The sequence below is a fragment of the Cupressus sempervirens genome, chromosome 3 (genome assembly GCF_028749045.1).
Source record: "Cupressus sempervirens isolate cs-2001-9-10 chromosome 3, ASM2874904v1, whole genome shotgun sequence".
In the NCBI taxonomy this organism is placed as follows: domain Eukaryota; kingdom Viridiplantae; phylum Streptophyta; class Pinopsida; order Cupressales; family Cupressaceae; genus Cupressus; species Cupressus sempervirens.
The window spans coordinates 539,424,813-539,443,222 of NC_143120.1; the positions used below are offsets into that span (position 1 = coordinate 539,424,813).

General features: G+C 35.9%; 1 long non-coding RNA gene and 1 pseudogene across 13 annotated transcripts in view; one reads left to right on the plus strand and one right to left on the minus strand.

The window, feature by feature from the left end:
- LOC149567545 (uncharacterized) overlaps positions 1–18,410 on the minus strand; it is a 172,399-nt pseudogene that overhangs the window by 99,983 nt on the left and 54,006 nt on the right. The window contains exons 2-5 of the transcript XR_016362437.1: positions 8,999–9,068; positions 8,607–8,766; positions 7,392–7,472; position 6,479 (exon numbers count right to left, since the gene is read on the minus strand). The product of XR_016362437.1 is annotated as an uncharacterized LOC149567545 (transcript). The remainder of the gene's footprint in view (positions 1–6,478; positions 6,480–7,391; positions 7,473–8,606; positions 8,767–8,998; positions 9,069–18,410) is intronic.
- LOC149567546 (uncharacterized) overlaps positions 1–18,410 on the plus strand; it is a 105,214-nt gene that overhangs the window by 75,742 nt on the left and 11,062 nt on the right. For 4 of the 12 annotated variants that reach the window (XR_016362427.1, XR_016362429.1, XR_016362424.1 and 1 more), the window contains 2 exons: positions 3,424–3,504; positions 5,980–6,060. This is a non-coding gene — a long non-coding RNA (uncharacterized LOC149567546). Of the gene's footprint in view, positions 1–1,918; positions 1,991–3,423; positions 3,505–5,979; positions 6,061–7,327; positions 7,776–18,410 lie in introns of those variants that run through there. The other 8 variants (XR_016362425.1, XR_016362432.1, XR_016362431.1 and 5 more) reach the window with 6 other exon arrangements.

Consider the following 18,410-nt stretch of genomic DNA (forward strand, 5'->3'; position numbering starts at 1 on the left):
TATGTGTAACGTAGTTACGTATGTGATGAATTTATCATTTATGTTCTATGTTTATGTATTGTTATCTCCAAAATCTGCACCCTGAAATTTGCTTTAAGTCCTAAAACTTGCAGTGATTTTGGAGAAACATGGGATCAACCAAAAGTTGTGGGTAACTTATAACTTGGCTGAACCTCCAGATCCTAGGCCGGTTCCTGTATAATATATCTTATACCTTACTTATACTAATGGAAATGTGAAAAACTTTCAGATGGAAAAGGGTAAAAAGATGACCTAAAACACGGAAAACTTAAAGAAGTAAGGTGATACACCAAAATTGATAACACATATTACTGTTATACTTGAGACACAATGAAAGATTTGACAAGACATTCACAAGAAACCTTATTTGAAAATCTGCTAATTCACATCAATAATTTAAGAGGTCTATGAACTTTGAAAATGTACGAAAGGAATTTGATCACAATCGAATACATCAATAATTTAAACACAACTCAAAACCTATGAACAACTATTTATAAAGAAGGTACAAGATAAGACATCATTCAGAAAGGCCTATAATTAAAACACAATTTGAATAACATCAATCACCTTAACGCACACAACTAAATCTGTCAACTCCAAAACTGGTTCCAATGAAAACTCTATTTTCATCAAAGGTCCTCAAAACAGTACATCTGCATAATGGATCAGAATCATAAAAAATTACACTTAAGGATCAAATCACATAAGCGTCCTCCCTCAAAATCTAAACCCCCTTCTCAAAAATAAGAGGAGTATATATCAACAATACAACTGTCTCAAAACAGGAAGCTGGGTCGAAATAATGAGTTAACTCATTATTATGCACCTCTGAAAAGTCCAAAAACATGCTCAAAAAATCCCGAACTGAAGTTTTACCTACCATGCATAAGAAAAGTGTAAAAAATTCCTCCAAACTGTCAATGATCACCCCATAATGCACTCTGAAGTCTTCAGTATGAACTTAGGCCTCTAAAAATAAGAACTGCAGCTGCCCCCTTGAATTTTGGCATTAAAAAAAAATTGACTTCTCTTTTACCTGTCTAAAACTGTAGACTTTATTATTATTACTTTTAAATTGCATGAAAGTTTATTATTTTTAATAATTGATTTATAAGAGTATCAATTATAAAAATAATAATTACAATTTTTTTTACATATCAATGCAATTAAAAGTAATAAAAATAAAATAAAGGGAAGTCTACAATTAAGGATTTATTCCTATTTTCTTGCATTAATTTTATAACTTGCAATTTAAAATTCATTATTTATTATATATATATATATATATATATATTTTAAGTTGATCATAAAATGAATCAACTTTAAAACATAATAATTTTTAAATTGCAAGTTATAATACAAAACGCAAATACCAAATACGTGTAAAAGAAAATATCCCCATTCCTAAAACGCATGCAACGGACGCAAAATTCTCTTAAATTGCATTAAGGAATTTGATAAAAGGAAAGGCGAGAGGTTTATTTGCTATTTTTAATGCGTCTGCCTCATTTTTTGCTGTGGGTAAAGCACGGTAATGGGGTTATATGAAACCCTAGCCGCCCAACTCAGACTCCCATTGCGATTTTTGCTACTATATTCGCCATTTACTGATGTATATGCTTTTTGGCCTCTGTTATGGTGTATTTTTACTGTCCAACATGAAAACGTGTGGATTTGAAAGAAGCCGACTGGTGTTTACTATTACCTGGACTCCATTTTCGCATTTTTTCTTGTTTCACAAGCCTGGAGACACACGGCTGCTAAGGAAAAGTGAGCCATACTAGTTATCTGCAGTTGGTTTTTTCCTTGGACATCATTACAATTTTCTCTTTTCCTGATGCCGTGAGTTTGACTCTATATTTGATATTTTCTCTGGCTGTGGACTCCCATGCAGATTTTGAGACTCAAATGCTTGGAAACTTATCTCTACTGTTTGGAAACAAAAGATAAAACGACGTGGCCCTGGTAAGTGGTCTTGTACTCTTTATGTGAACACTTCTTTGCTTCATGGGTAAAAAGTAGCATGCCACCTGGTTACCCTAGCTGTTGTTTTTTTGAAAACATTTTTCTCTGAACTCCAAGGCTTGTTTATGGTGCTTTGCTTGCAGCTCTAATTTCTTTTCATGTAATTTTTTCTCAAGCTGGGCATACTTCTTTTCCATTTTAGCTTTGCAAGTCTTTTTCAAGTCTCTGTTCCTTCTTCCAGTTCATTTTCAGTCTTCATATATTCTTCAGTTTCCTTCTCAAAATGCATTTTATTTGCATACAGCTTAGCTCTGATTTCTGTTTCTCGCTGTTGATAACGAAGATATTTCTCTTTCATAAGCTTATCAAACTTTCTTCAGTTTTCCTCCATCTTCAATTTATGACATCTTTCTGCTTCATCTTGCTGTTTCCTATAATGTTGAACCTCGTCATCTTTCTTCTTTAGTTCTTCTATGTCTCTTCACACTTATTTTTCATTGTGATGGAAGTCATTATGTGTGTCATATCTAATGTTTATGTCTACTGCATATTCCTGAGTGCACATTAATCCCCTAGATTTGTAGTCTATAATGAGATCTTCTGCTGTTGATGTATCATTTTAAACAATCTGTGCTATATCTAGTTTATGATGGATCTACCACTGTATGTTAACCCTTCTCTGAAATTTGCAAGAACTGATATAAACAATTATTTTGCTGATAGTGGCCACATCTCTAAACTTGTCTGTTACTTGCTCCTTGACGGAAACTGTCATGCAACATATTTTCTTTAGAAAGAATTCTCTGCTGAAAGTAATGTTTACGATGCATTGTTTGCATTTACTCTATGTTAGGCTGTTGTATAAACTAATATATTACAAAAATTATGGTATTTTCTTTCAGCTGTCAAACCAGATCTTTCTTTATCAGCTCTAACCTTCATTGCTGAAAGTTGTATATGACTATCATACTTTTTAATGTATCATGCATGATTTTTTGTCTCTTTGTTGTAAACCCATTTCTACGCCATAAAAAATTTTAGCGAGATTTTTTGAGTATTGCTTGCATCAATAGCACATTTTTGTAAGATCTCCTGCTGTAGCTTTGAATCTTGCTGTATGAATGAAACAAAAGGTTTCAAAACTTTGGACAATTTGTCCCTTTAATGTTTCCTTTGCTGTTACTTATATGCAAACCAATCTTGCCTGCTTAACTTTTCTCCTTTTCACCATTTTTATCAGTAAAAGGTTTCAAAACAAAATGAATTGTCCCTTTAATACTTTTGTACTTCATGATCGACCTCTCTATTTGCTGGTGTATTTCTGTATCTTACTGAGATGAATAACCTGTAGGTTGGTAAATGCGAGATTTGAGCGAGTCATCAGCATTGCTTAGATTCATTGGATCTAACCCATTCTCTTCTTTGTAAATACAGGGATTGGAAGCACGGAACGGGCGATGTCTGGAGCAGCGAGAGGATGGATGCAGTTGGACGCCATATCACCAGTCATTACAGGTAATGACTGGTGCCCATGATCCTTTCTCCTTTTACCCTTCTATTCAATTATTGATTTCAGTAGGGTATAGATGTATGTCAGCATGTAGAGACTACTCTCACAGTCAGATGTGTGGGATAAATTTACTTTCAGCATTTAATTTCTATTATGGTTTGCTTCATCATGCAAATACTGAACATTATTTCAAAATGAATAAAATACTTTTCTTTGATGTATTTTCTGAGAATTACTTTGAAAGTGATAAGCATGTATTTTACTTCATTTGAACGTATGTGAAAAATGAACAACATGTATGTTTACTTCTATTTGATGATGTTATAGTGTGTTTAAGTTATATTCTATAAAGGGTGCATGAAATAAGTTTTGAATTGTTCAAGGGTTTTTTTATTTTGCCAATTAGTGGTCGGTTCATGGCTGATTCGCGATTCGATTCAGCCTTGCCGATTCCAATTCTCATTACTTAGCTTGAGATACATAGTTTCCTTGTAATTGTAATATATTATTATTTATTATTATGTATTTGTTTATTTATTTTTAAGTTTTTATATTCTTATTTTATTAATGTTATTTATTGTTAAATCCTAATTTAGAAAGGGGACATCACATGGAAATTCAACTTAGTCTTTGTAATATCCCTTACTAGAAGACTACCACTATCCAATGATTAACATACATTTCTATGCATTTAAATCAGATTGAATTAAGAAACAATTAATGACTCATAATACATTTAACAATTAATGACTCGTAATACATTTAACAATTAACATACTTAAGCCTCAATTCTTTACTTCTCTCCTAAACATCAACCTTAAGGAGAATGGGGATTTACTTGTCATAGGGCACTTGGACACCAATCTACAAATAGGCTCCCTCAAGGCTTCAAGACCCTATCCATATCTCATCTTGGGATTCACCTACCTTGTGAGGATTTACCATGCCTCTCCCTACAAAACACCAACCTATCCTCTTGAGGAGCTATAGCAAGTGATGAATGGCTAGTATATTAATATCTACTGTATATATATATAGATAGATAGATAGATATACACACACATATATATACATATACAAACACACCCGCATATATATATATATATATATATATATATATATATATATATATATATATATATATAACAGTAGCAATGTGTAAAATTATACTTCCTAACAAACGAGAGACCAATTATATCAGTAGTCTGTTTGCCTTACAGCAGTCTGATCTGCTGCATTTATTCAGATATCTATCTTTTAAGCTGATTGATTAAATGTCTTTAGTCTCTCTTCTTAGATATTCATCCTTATGGATTAAAAGAAGAGATAAGTGTTCATTCCATTCCATATTGATCCTTATTTTTGTATGTCTCTTTGATGATAATAAACACAACCTTTCATATAGGGTCCAGATTATACCTCTTTGCTAATAACAAGTTTTCATATGATAAACTCTCCCCTTTATGAATTTTAATCATTCCCTAATGAGGATGGCTGCTATAATAATATTAATTTACTTCATTATATCTGTTGCTCCTACTATTGTCCTTTTGTTGATCTGATCAGATATTCTAATTCTGATCCATACTCTTCTTATCTATTTCCCCCATACCTTTCCTTCACAATCCTTCACTCAAATTATATCTCTTTTGCTAATAGTTATAATTTGAAGGGACACAATATTTTATGAGTTACATATCTTTTCATAAATATTAACAAATGAATTTACTATTCCAAACAATGGTAATCTAATGAGATATAGGATTTTTCCTTCTTCTGCCTAAGGAGTCTACTTCAACAGTATAATAATTTCCAAGGAATCACAGACTTCCTTAATACATAAACCAGAATACTTAATAGTACTAGCCAATTTAGTCGCCCATAAGTTTCCAGCAGCCACCTGTCTACCAGCGATGCTTTATGTGCTCTCTCTCTCTCTCTCTCTCTCTCTCTCTCTATACATACATATATATATATATATTTGTTTATTTATTTTTATTTTTTGAGTTCTCAAAACTGTGGTGGCAATCTTTAAATGCAATTCCCTACAGCAGCACACCTTATCATGAATAATACAAATCACTCTTGTAATTCTAATCGCTGCCAACTTACTTGCAGTAATTCCTTATTGTACTTCAATGAGTAATAGTTGTTGGTTAATCACACGTGCTCTGTCCTTCTAAATAGCAATAATCTTATTCTCAAATCTTTAGAATACATGATAGATCCCGGGATATTTAGTGATGAGGAGTGGCTCAACATTTATTGTTATTTATGTCAATTGGGTAACATCAAATTTCTTAATTCTTGGTTAATCTAGCTTGTTTTATGTACCAATATGTCTGGGCTGAGATATATTGGAGAAACCGTCACGAGATCATTTCTAATCAGAAAAGAAAACTAGTTGAGTTGTACTTAAATTTATATACTATAATTTATTATTGTCTATTTTTATATTTTAATTTTATTATAATATAAAGTTTCAGAAAGGGAGCATTGCAGATGTGATAGGAATTCAGGTTGTCCAGATGAGCTCTGCTGTGTTGCCAAGAGAATCAGAGGTAAAGAATGCAATTCAATATTTCTAAAATTTCAGAAGAGTTAGTTGTGGAGCCATAACTTGTAGAAAAGAAAAGGCCATATGATTTTTCAGAAATGCAATTTTTAGCTATAGCTGTCAATAACAGGAAGCTAGTGTTGGGAGAATTCTATTACTAGATTTCTTATTTTGACAAAAAAAAAAAATTAAGTTTTTGATATTTAGAGATTGATTGCTTCCAAGCAACCTACTTTTGACAAAAGTTTAGTTAACTTACTTTTGTAATGATCTTCAATAAATTGCACGGACATGCAAAATATGTTGACTAAATGATTGCATGAACATGCAAAGTTTGTCAAAACTTATAAATGAGCACTATTGGCACAAAATTTCTAGAGGTGAGTTTCTGCTACAATAGCTGCTGAAATCATTGTTCAGACTCTCAGAGTTGAATATGAGAATAGAGTTGTTATAATATACATGAGTTTATTACTCATGTGACTTTAGGTTACATTATGTGTGACTCGTTCTATGAATTGAATGAAGGCTAATGATGATTGCAAGCTTTGTATTGTGATTACTGTTAATTTGAATACTGATGGCAAGAGTATTTATGTCCAAGTGTTTGATTTGATTCATAGAATCAAGTTTGATCTTCAATTTGAAGGCTTCTCTTCAATCATGATTATATATAACTTTTGGTCTCTAAATATCTAGCCAGAGATTGTATTTACACATTAGGTCAATTGAATTTTTAGGTCATTTGGAAAAGGTATTTTCTTTGTAAGTGGGTGAGCTATTTCAGGCTTGTGTTGATACCAGGGAGCCAAGGATGGTGCAACGAAAGCTTATTGCATTGCATATTTTAAATCCCAGTAAAAAAATCTTGTGCACATTGTAAGAAAGTAAAGGCCTTGTCCGTAGTTCAGTATTTAAGGATTTTTATTTAAGCCTTTATCTTACAAGGGAGCTTCTCCTTCTAGTTTCAAGAAAGGTTTTTCCTCACATGCTGTTCCGTTTTGTATTGTCCTAAACGAATTAAACTAGAACAAATCTCCAATTAACTGCCATTTCTATTTCATCTCTATATGAATGATTATATTTTCTGGTAAGGATTATTACATTGGTTTGACCTATTTTGCATATAAGAGGCACAATCTTCTGGCTATTGACTTATCTTTTTTTAACCCAATAATTAATAGATTACCACGTTTCAGTTGTTTTCCACTAGAAAATAAGTTATACTATTACGTTTATCCGTCAGAACTTATTTTTAATCCTACTCACAGATTCCGTTGACTAAGCATCTACCTTGAAATAAGATTCTCCAAAGACAATGAAGACAGACAGAACTCAAGGGATATTGCACCTCGACCGCTCCATGTCATATGAATACAATGTCAGCCCAGCGCTGCAAACCAAGGATCATCCCTCCTATTCTTACAAAATAAAGCATTGGTGTTAGAGGAATCTTTAATTCATTTCAAGGCATAGTTAGTAGATAATCATGGTACACTAATATAGGGAAATAAAAGTACTAGAGAAGCATTATGAAGTTCAACTGGGACTGGACTTGTTTGGACATCATTCTGATAAGCTAACTGGTATTTCCTGGCATTGTCTCATTTAAGCATACTGCCCATGTCATAATCCCCACAACAGTCTGACATAGTGTGTAACAACTATACTAATGTCTTGATTACCAAAGATAATATCATAAAGGTAATAGTTTCTGCAGTTAATAAGTGAAAATACTACCATTGTGTCTTTCAAGCGTGAATAATTTGCAGAATGAAAAGCGCATCAAAGTACGACATGGCATTTCCAATGAAATGAACAGATGTGTACAAGGCTTACCAAATCAGTTGCAACTTGCAACCAAAGAAATATGACCATTTTTAAGAACTTAGAAGTTAGAATGCTCATATTATCTGCTTTTGTTTGGCAAATTAGAGGAAAATTATATCAAACAGAAAGTGTGGAATTAGACTAAATCAGGATATGCAATTAAAGAGAATACTGCTAATGAGATATCAAAGCAAATACTAAAATAATTTCTTCCCGACAAATATATTTTTTAAATGCTTTCTTCACTTTTGTTTTAGCACACAAAGCCTCCATAGTCCCAAGGCCCCTTTGGACAACTACACTTTCCCGATACATATTTTCTATAATCATTATCAAATCATTTATTTTCCATGAAAAGAAACAGCACTTAAATTCTGTCAAAACTATTACAAAACCACCCCCAATAAGTTTTATATGGTCAAATTTTTGGATTCATTGGATAAAACATAAATAACAATGTTACATCTCATAATCCTTAAATAGCAACAATAAAATATCAATATATACCTCTTAAGTTTAAAATTTGATATACTTCTTTAATTTCAGTTTGAATAAGACATTATGTGCAGTTCATGGTGGACTGTACTTGTCTTCCACATAAAACATTGACTGGGCACTATAAGCTACCTTTGACAATTTAGAACAAAACAATATACTTTTACTAGGAAGAATAAAGTGAATTTCATCCACGTTAATTAGACAGAAGAGTCAGAACACTACCTCAGAAGAAACTGATGAGTCAACTCCCCACTGGTTATAGCACCAACAAAGAGAGAGGGATCAAATCCTAGTTTTTTCATCTTCTCCATTGTTACCCACGAACGCCTTGAAGAATTACTCACGATAACCATCTGTGCACCAGAATGTGCCAGCTGTTCCACTGTCCAATCAACTCATTAGAGTGGATATAAGGTTTATAAAGAGGTTATATCTTAATTTTGAATATATATTTCATTAGCACAATGCAAATCAATTTATGTAAGTGGTTATAATCCTATGAAATCATCTGTCAGTGAACTAATAATCAATTTATTTGGAATATGCTGATGAACTAATTAAATGGAATTCAACTACAACAAAGAGTCAAACATTCTTAGGTGGGCTGAACATACAAGTTGCAACAGCTCCTGGATAAGGTCTCTGCCCATCATGAAGGACTCCGAATTGGTCCAGAAGCCAAGCCTGCCTATGCATGAGACATATTCAGTAAACAATTTTAGGTGGCAGAAAGAGTTTGAATTGGCGGCTTTATGACTGAATTACTGTCTAAGCTAAACTTCAGATCTTTTCAAACCTCAAGCAAACTTAAGTAACGAATAGATTATGCAACCACCAAACTCAAATCATGTAGCAATTAGAATGTTTCTTAGAAACTTCATTTTCTTAATTGGGGACCAATAGAAGTCTGCATAAGCTGATATGAATTAGAGTCTGACTCACACACCACCAACTTCAACTAAATCTACTTACGAGAAAATATCTGACATTTTACATCAGAAGCTGTCCATTCAAACCAACATTCTGTAGATACATAGCACCTTACTCTCTCTAACAATCAAATGAATTCAACATTGTTGATAAGTGCAAAAAGAAGATCATAATGTTATAGATACATTAGAGCTTACTTTATATTATTTAGTTTATTAGACTACCATTTTTGGTGATGTTTTAGGGTTCCTCTTTTTCAGAAGTTATTTCTAAATTTTAAGAGAGGTAAACTAGCCATAACACTGCATTATAAGACTAAATTAAGGTTTAGTGTTAATAACTGACAATAGTCTAGTGAGTAGAGAATTAATTATCTAGATCTACTTAAAGGTGAAACTTGGTTAAACTCAGATCTAGTCAGTCAATAAGTGCATGTAACAAGCTAATTTTCCAACAATTTAGTATAAATAAAAACACGCCTCTTTCCTTAATTTATATGCATAAAAGATAGTCACAACGGCCACTTTACATAATTATGTGAAAAGGATTAGCGGTTACAACAGAAATTAACTGTACTCTAGTTAACTACTCATATTATTAGAATGAAAGACAGTTTAATTCAATTACTTAATTTACCATCTGGAAAAATAAGATCATAACATTAACAACTAACTGACCATACTTCAGCAAAACTTTGAAAAATAAATACATAAGTAAAATATCCGGTAAAAGATGGTGACATGAATGCAGATCCCTTTGTGTTGAGCAAGTCCTGGCATTAGGAGAGGAGAAGCATTGTCAAGGACTTAACCTCTCGACTGCGGACCCTGAGTATCCCCACACAATCTCTATTGGGAAAAGTCCTCCCTACTTGGGATTAGGCATGGAAAACCCCTATCATGCCACTGAGCATCTTGGTGTTAGAGAGCCAACTCACAGCCGGCTAGGCTGTGAATACCTTTCATCAACCCATCCATCCGACTGCAAGCTATCCTGACATCCAGTGATAACAGCAGCATATCAAGCCACTAAACCTGCCCTGGCCAGGGATTGGACACTATGTGCTCAATCACCCACCGCTCAACTTGACAACGAGAATTGTACCCTTGGACCTCCATGGGCTGACTTCGTTTGGTTTGCTTACTTTTTTTTTTCCAGTTTAGTTTAGTACTGATTATCCACCTTTTATCTTGCAGCTTATATTCACATAAATCATTTGTTATCTGCCTACACCCTTCATCTTGACCTTGTTGGTCATTCTTGATGAATCTTGGTGTTGCTGTCCATTAAAGTCTGATTACTACAGACAAGTTTTCCTCTGCCCAACCTAGGCTTATGACACATGTATAAAGAAAGGTTCATCGGCATTTCATAAATTTTTACCTTTGACTCTCTCTAAGGGTGCCTCTCCTTATCTCAGAGACATATGGATTATGCCTCTATATAAGAATTGCACAGTATTGAATTGTTCCTCTTTTAATTTAAAATTATGAAAAAAAAGAATCATATAGGGCAGAAGAATTCAAATTGATTTTATGTACTTTAACAATCATCTATGCAGTCATAGCAGCCAACTTTGGACCCTAGTCTGTCTGGCTCTATTCATGTCATTAACATTTATTTATGCTAAGTTCTTAAACTCAGAGCCTAAAATCAGAAATAAAGAGAGATGTGCAGAAAGAATGCACGACCTGGCTTGCGAACAAAGGTTTGGTCACTCTCAAATGCTGGTAAAAACTTGTAATGCTTGGCACAGCTCCTTGACTATAGAATATCAGGCCTCTAGCAATCGTAGGTGTGATAACAATCACCAATAAGAAAGACGCAAGTAGAAAAATAATCACCAATGCAAGTAATTGAAAATATAATCAACATCGCTATGAAAGCAAATCACTGATATGAACATGGCTAAAATGAATGCAATCGCAGATATGAATTAACGGCACTATGAATGCAAATCACTGATATGAATAATGGCTAATATGAATGCAATCACAAATATGGAAGTGTTCACTGCTATGAAGGCAATTTGTAGGTATGATAAGAAAAGCTTCCGCCCAAATGTATGCACTATAAAAACATAAGCTCTCCCGAAGGGAGTTATGTGCAAAATAGAGGAAAGGTAGTGAAAATGGGAGTTACGTTCAAGAGTCACGACAAGAAGGCCGATATTAACACATGGCCAATAAAGCAATAACATTATAGGCCATTGGAAAAAAATAAAAAGGCCAGATGGAAGAAATAGAAATATAGTCCGATGGAAAATATAATAAAACTTGTCATAAAATGGAATAAAATTAATAACTTTACTCTTCATGTTTTATTATTATGGTATCTGTCATATTAACATATATGCATGTATTATTCCTACATGTTTACGTTATATTTACATATGTATTGTATAACATATCTTGTGTATACGTTATATTATAAGTTTACATATACCTACATTGTGTCATATTTGAATATACGAATACATGCATACATATATATCTATGTATGTAAGTATGTATGTCTATCAGACGGATTGACTTGCTCCCTTAAGGTAACATTTGTTCTTAGTTCATTTGTTTTCATTATTTTAATAAGTGTATTGACCCGTTTAGCTCATGGTGATCTCTTGGTATACCCTTGCTTGCTTAGTCCAATTTTCCCTTGACCATGGCGGTTTAAGACTCGTACTTGTTAACTCAGAGGCAGGTGGTGCCTTCATGCCTGTCATGTCCCCTTTCTAACGACATAACTTTAACAGGGAATTTGCCTATCATCGACTCTCGTAGGCAAATGATTTTGGAAAGAGAGTCATTCTATTTCCAGATGATTACATTTTTGCTCTCGGAGAATAATAATTCAGTAAGTGGGGCCTACTTGTTCTAATATTAAATTAAGGATGTACTTTAAAGTTATTTATTTAATTTTATAAAGTTAAACATTTAAAAAAAGGTACATTCTAAAAGACAATTCCGGAAGCTTCCAGTAACTTCTCAACAAAGTGAATAAATAGAGGACATGAGGCACCCATTCAAGCAAGCGATTTGTGGATTTGTTTCCTATTCCATTTGGAGCGATTTGTAGCCATTGGTCTGCAAATTCTCAGACTATCTTTGGGAACGATAACTCTCATGGATAAGCAATTCTGAGGGTGTGAGATATCATCCAAATTATTGCACTTGGAGGTAGCATTCAGCTATTTCAAGTTGGGCGAAATTTGTGGCCTAGGGCCAACATCAAGGATTTAATTGGAAGAAACAGGTTGCCTATCTTGTGAAATTACTGCAGTAGTAAAGAGGATTTCTTCATCTTGGAAATAAGCGGTCTGTGTAATTCGCCATTAACTGGAGTGCCCCTTTCCTCAGTTCGAAACTTAGAGAAACGGCATCGAATTTGGTGTGTAACCGGTGCGCTGTTTCGCCGTCGGATTGGGTACCCCATCTGCAACAAACCCGCACACTACTACCGTCAAATGATACTCACTGAGACCAGATGGCTTAGTCTACATCCAAGCTGATAGAACAGTGGAGGAAATTTAATATCGCGTGAATAACTGACTTGTGGGTTCGAGGGTAAATCCAGAGGACGAAGATTAGCAGGCATTTTCCGCACGAGAGGTCAAACGAGAGACTCGGGCCAAATACGAAATAACCGGCCGCGATTTTTAAAAATGAACCACGATCAAACACCAGGCGGCAACCACGGTCCTAGATGGAAACAATAAGCGTCAGGCATCATCAGTAGCAAACGACACATCCTTGGATCCCTACGGCAAACTCAATCTTTTCTACTGTCAACTCCAGTTCGGCACTTGTACCCAACTAGAAAGAGTTATAACCTATTAAGGGTTATTTCAGTGGTATCAGAGCCATGTTCCTGCCATCCTGTTAGGTAAGACATCTTATGCGATCATATTCCAGATATTATATTCGTAGGAGGATCAGACAAAGAGGCCGAGACATGGGGGAAAGACAATCACAGAGTCCACCAAGATTTCCCAGAATTGATGAGGATGAAACCAGAGAGTTTTACAGAATCATGACTACAGGACAGCAAGAAATAGCTCAGTCACTACAGGCTTTGACTACTATAATGGAAAGGGTTGTTCAGCCCAGGATTCAGGAACAAGGAAGAGGTACATCTGATCAGGATAATTAAAAGTGTGGCAGGATCACAGGGTGCACCTAGGCACAAATCATGGACAGCAAATAGGCCTACTCAGCCCACTTTCCTAAGGGAAGAGGCTCAGGAGATGGGAGAAGATGATTTACCGGATGATTTCCAGGAAGATCTTAGGGCTGCTACTGCAGAATGGCAGGCATTACCCCCGCATGTGTGTGAACTATTGAACTTTGATCGATATCTAAACCAAAGGAGAGAGCATACGAGGAGAAACCGTCAGAATAGGAGGCCTAGAGGAGGTCATGATAATGAGTTATAGCGAGCTGTTAGCAAACTCACTTTACCAAATTTCAATGGTAGTGGCCAGATGATAGCACAAGCATGGATTCATAAGTTGGACACCTTCTTAGCATTAAGGCCTATGTTTGAGATAGACGCCATTAGGTATGCCACCTTGCATCTGGAAGGCGCAGCTCATGATTGTCGGTCACACGGGATGGTTACTTTGCAACACAATCAGGTAACATCTTATCAGGACTTTGTGGATAGATTGGTTGAGCATTTTGATAAGAAGGATCCAGAGATCTATTTTCGCGACCTTGCACAGTTAAGGCAATCCGGCAATTTGGAGGTTTATATTAGTGAATTTCAACGGTTGTCAGTCATGGTTCAAGATGTGTCTGAACGAAGATTAGTTATTTTATTTACAGAAGGATTGTCTGAACCTCTCAAGGGATGGATTAAGGCATTTGACCCACCAACACTGCAAGAGGCCCTGAGGAAAGCACGGAGTATGGAGCTTACAGCACCTCCTAGTAGGTTCAACTCTCGTAGTACTACCTCTTTCAGAGACAATAAGAAATTTGATAAGAATAAAGGGAAGAGCATTGAAACCAAAGGAAAATCTATTACACCCTTAGATGCGGAAACATTAAACGACTTGCGCAAGAAGAAATTATGTTTCTATTGCAAAGGTCCATATGATAGGGACCATGTTTGTCCTCTAAGACCAAAAGGGAAGGCCAACAAAGTTATGTGGGCATATTACGAAGGATCAAATTCCGACAGTGCAGAAAAAGAGGATGATCACAGTAGTTCTGAGTCTGAGGAAGAAACGGGAAATTTGGAACAAAAAGAGGAGCCTGAATTACATTTACAGCAAGGGCATTTGTCTAGCATTCAGCAGGAAGGATCTTTTAGATTACGTGGTGTTCTAGCAAGACAGAAGGTGATCACATTGGTGGATACAGGAGCTACACACAATTTCATTGATGCACGATTGGTTGAGCGCCGTGGTATTAAGACAGAAGAATTTGAAGGTCTACGAGTACAGGTTGCTGACAGTTACACTCTTAAGTGTAACAGGATGGACATGCCGTTACGCCTGAATAATTATGAGTTCAAAGCAGATTACCATGTGGTCAATATGGGTGACTTGGATATCGTGTTGGGGATGACATGGTTACGTTTATTAGGTGAGGTCACTTTTCGACTCAAGGACATGGAGATCAAGTTTGAAGTGGATGGGAAACAGCATGTGTTGAGAGCTATCCGGAATAGCGACATCCGAACAATTTCTCTCAGACGATTAGAAAGATTGGTTAGACATGAGGATCTTGAATGGGCAGCCATGTGTACTCTCATGCCTACACAGGAAGAACAACAAAAGACAGAATATCATCCTGACATACGGACATTAAGGGAGAAGTATAGTAAGGTATTTAGTGATATTCCACCTGGTACACCACCTGATAGAGGGATTGAGCACATCATCGAACTAGAAGAAGGTGCTAAACCAGTCATGATCACCCCATATAGGCATCCAAAAAAGCTCAAAGATGAAATAGAGAAAACCATCAAGGAGCTTCTTGCGATGGGACATATCAGACCCACTAAGTCTCCTTTTGCTTCTTCAGTAGTTTTGGTTAAGAAGAAAGATGGTTCGTTATGGATGTGCATAGATTACAGAATGCTGAATAAGAAAACCATTAAGAATAGATATCCTATTCCACGGATTGATGAGCTAATAGATGAACTACATGGGGCATGCTACTTTAGTAAGATTGATTTGAGATCAGGATACCACCAGATTAGAGTCAGAGAACCGGATATCGAGAAGACTGCATTCAGATGTCATTCTGGGCATTTTGAGTTTGTAGTGATGCCATTCGGGTTGACCAATGCACCAGCTACTTTCCAGTCTACTATGAATAAGGTTTTCCATCATCAGCTGAGGAAGTTTGTATTGGTTTTCTTTGATGATATCTTGGTATACAGTCGAACATGGCATGAGCACATGGAGCATCTAGAAACAGTATTGAAGACCTTGCAAGCAGAATCCTTGTATGCGAAAGAGTCTAAATGTGATTTAGGTAATGACCAAGTTATTATACTTGGAACATATTATCAGTAAAGAAGGAGTACGGATGGATCTTGATAAAATTCGTGTTATTATGGAGTGGCCTACTCCTGAGAACTTGACACAGCTAAGAGGGTTCCTTGGATTATGTGGCTTCTACCGCAGATTTGTTTGTGGATATTCGCGACACGCGGCTCCTATGATAGATTTGCTTAAAAAGGGAGCTTTCGTTTGGACAGCAAAGGCATAGGCTTGTTTTAACAGCTTCAAGGAGATCATGACTTCATGCCCGGTACTAGCATTGCCTAATTTCTCGAAGCCATTTGAACTCCAGTATGATGCGTCAGGAGATGGTATTGGAGCTGTTTTGATGCAGAACAAACACCCAATTGCATATGAGAGCAGGAAGCTTCGTGGGCTGGAGAAAACATTCAACATTTACGACAAGGAGATGTTAGCTATCATGCATGCATTAGCTAAGTTCAAGCAGTACTTAGTAGGTGGTAAGTTTTGTATAAAAACTGACCACAACAGTTTGAGACATTTCCTTGGGCAAAGGGATCTCAATGATAGACAGCAGAAATGGGTAAGTAAGCTACAGGCATATGATTTTGATATATCTTATGTTAAGGGCACGCAGAATGTGGTAGCAGATACCTTGTCACGCAGGCCACATCTTAGTTCGATGATTGAGATTTCTGAGGATTGGAAGCATCTGATTATTGCAGAATATGTTAGAAACTCATGGGCATCTGGGATAGTTGATGGGACAATTGTTGATACCAGGTATACACTTGTGGATGAATTGATTACCTACAAGGGCCGGATATTTCTAGTTCCAGGATCGAAGGTGAAGCGGTCTATTATGTGAGTGAAATATTCCTCACAGGATGATTGCTTATTTTGACACCCAAACTCAGGAGTTTGTCAATCCGTCAAACAATATGTAAGTAGATTCCGATAGGCCTTACTAAATCGAAACGAAATTGGTATCATTCTAGGGAACTTTTAATTATTAAATGAAAAGGCTGCACCTTATCAAACTCCGGCTCAAATAGAGAATAATCAATACAAAATATTATTAAGCAAACAAACTTCTCATTTATTTAACTCAAAACACTTGTCACTGATACTTGAACAAATAATTATAGCATATTTTGGAACCTGGACAGGTTTGAATCGCGTCCTTGGACAGTCAGCGTTAAACAGTCGTTTTATAGACCCGCAAGGAAATCCTGTGATCATCTGCCGTTCTAAACAAGACTGAGGTCGTGGTCGCCGCTTGGAAATTCACCTTGAAACTGGAATCGCGTGGCCATATATCCCGCCTGGCTCGACCTTTACTGAATCGTTTGCAAGGATCGATTCCTGCCGTTTCTATTGTTCCCTCAAATTGACCTGTGGCCTAGCGATATGGAGATGATTTGTGGTATCTCGTGCCTGGTGCGACCCTGCTCGAACTTGCCCTTAGATGAGGCGCCTGACCTGGCAGCGCTCGAAACCCCTAAACAAAATCGCTGTCTTTGAATTTCGACTGCAATTACCACATTTCCTGTTAATGGTGATTTTCAGCTCGACAGTATAAAGATCCTTCCAATTCTGCCGTATGAATGCTGGCCCCTGGCCACAAATTTAGCCCAACTCGAAATAGCTGAATGCTACCTCCAAAGTGCAATAATTCGGATGATATTCCACACCCTCAAAATTGCATATCTATGGGAGTTATCGTTCCCAAAGATAGTCTGAAAATTTGCAGGCCAAATGGCTACAAATTGCTCCAAATGGTATAGAAATCGAATTCATAAAACCGCTTGCTCAAATGGGTGCCTTATGTCCTCTATTTATTCACTTCGCTGAGAAGTTACTAGAAGTTTTCTAGAATCATCTTTTATGATGTACATTTAATTATTAAACTTTATAAAATTAAATAAATAACTTTATAAAGTTAGAGTACAACCTTAATTTAATATTAGAACGAGTAGGCCCCACTAACTAAATTATTTTCTCCGAAAGCAAAAAAAATGTAATCATCTGAAGACAAAATGACCCTCTTTCCATAATCATTTGCCTATGAGAGTCGATGATAGGCAAATTCTCTGTTTAAAATTTATGTCATTAGAAAGGGGACATGATAGTCCGCCCTTCCTGAAATTGCTTGCCCTCAAGCAATCTCAGAGATGGATGCTGTAAAATTGTTTCATTTTCCCAAGTAGCATCTTCAACTGGTAAATCTCTCCATTTAACCAAATATTCTCTGATTACCCTCCTGCGGAGCTGTTTTTCCCTGCTTTCTAAAATGAATTCCGGTACTAGAATCAATTTCCCTTCATCATCCAAAGGCGGTAATACTGCAGAAGGTATCACATTCTGTCCCAACGCCTTTTTGAGGCGTGATACATGAAACACATTATATACTTTGCTATCTGCTGGAAGCTCAAGCTCATAAGCCAATTCCCCTATTCACCTGGTGATCCTGAAAGGTCCATAATACCTAGGCTTAAGCTTTTCTGACCCACTCTTTTTGAGAGTAGATTGTCGAAATGGCTGAAGCATTAAGTAAACCATGTCGCCCACCTCAAAACTCCTCTCTGTCCTCTTTTGATCTGCATATTGCTTATACTAAT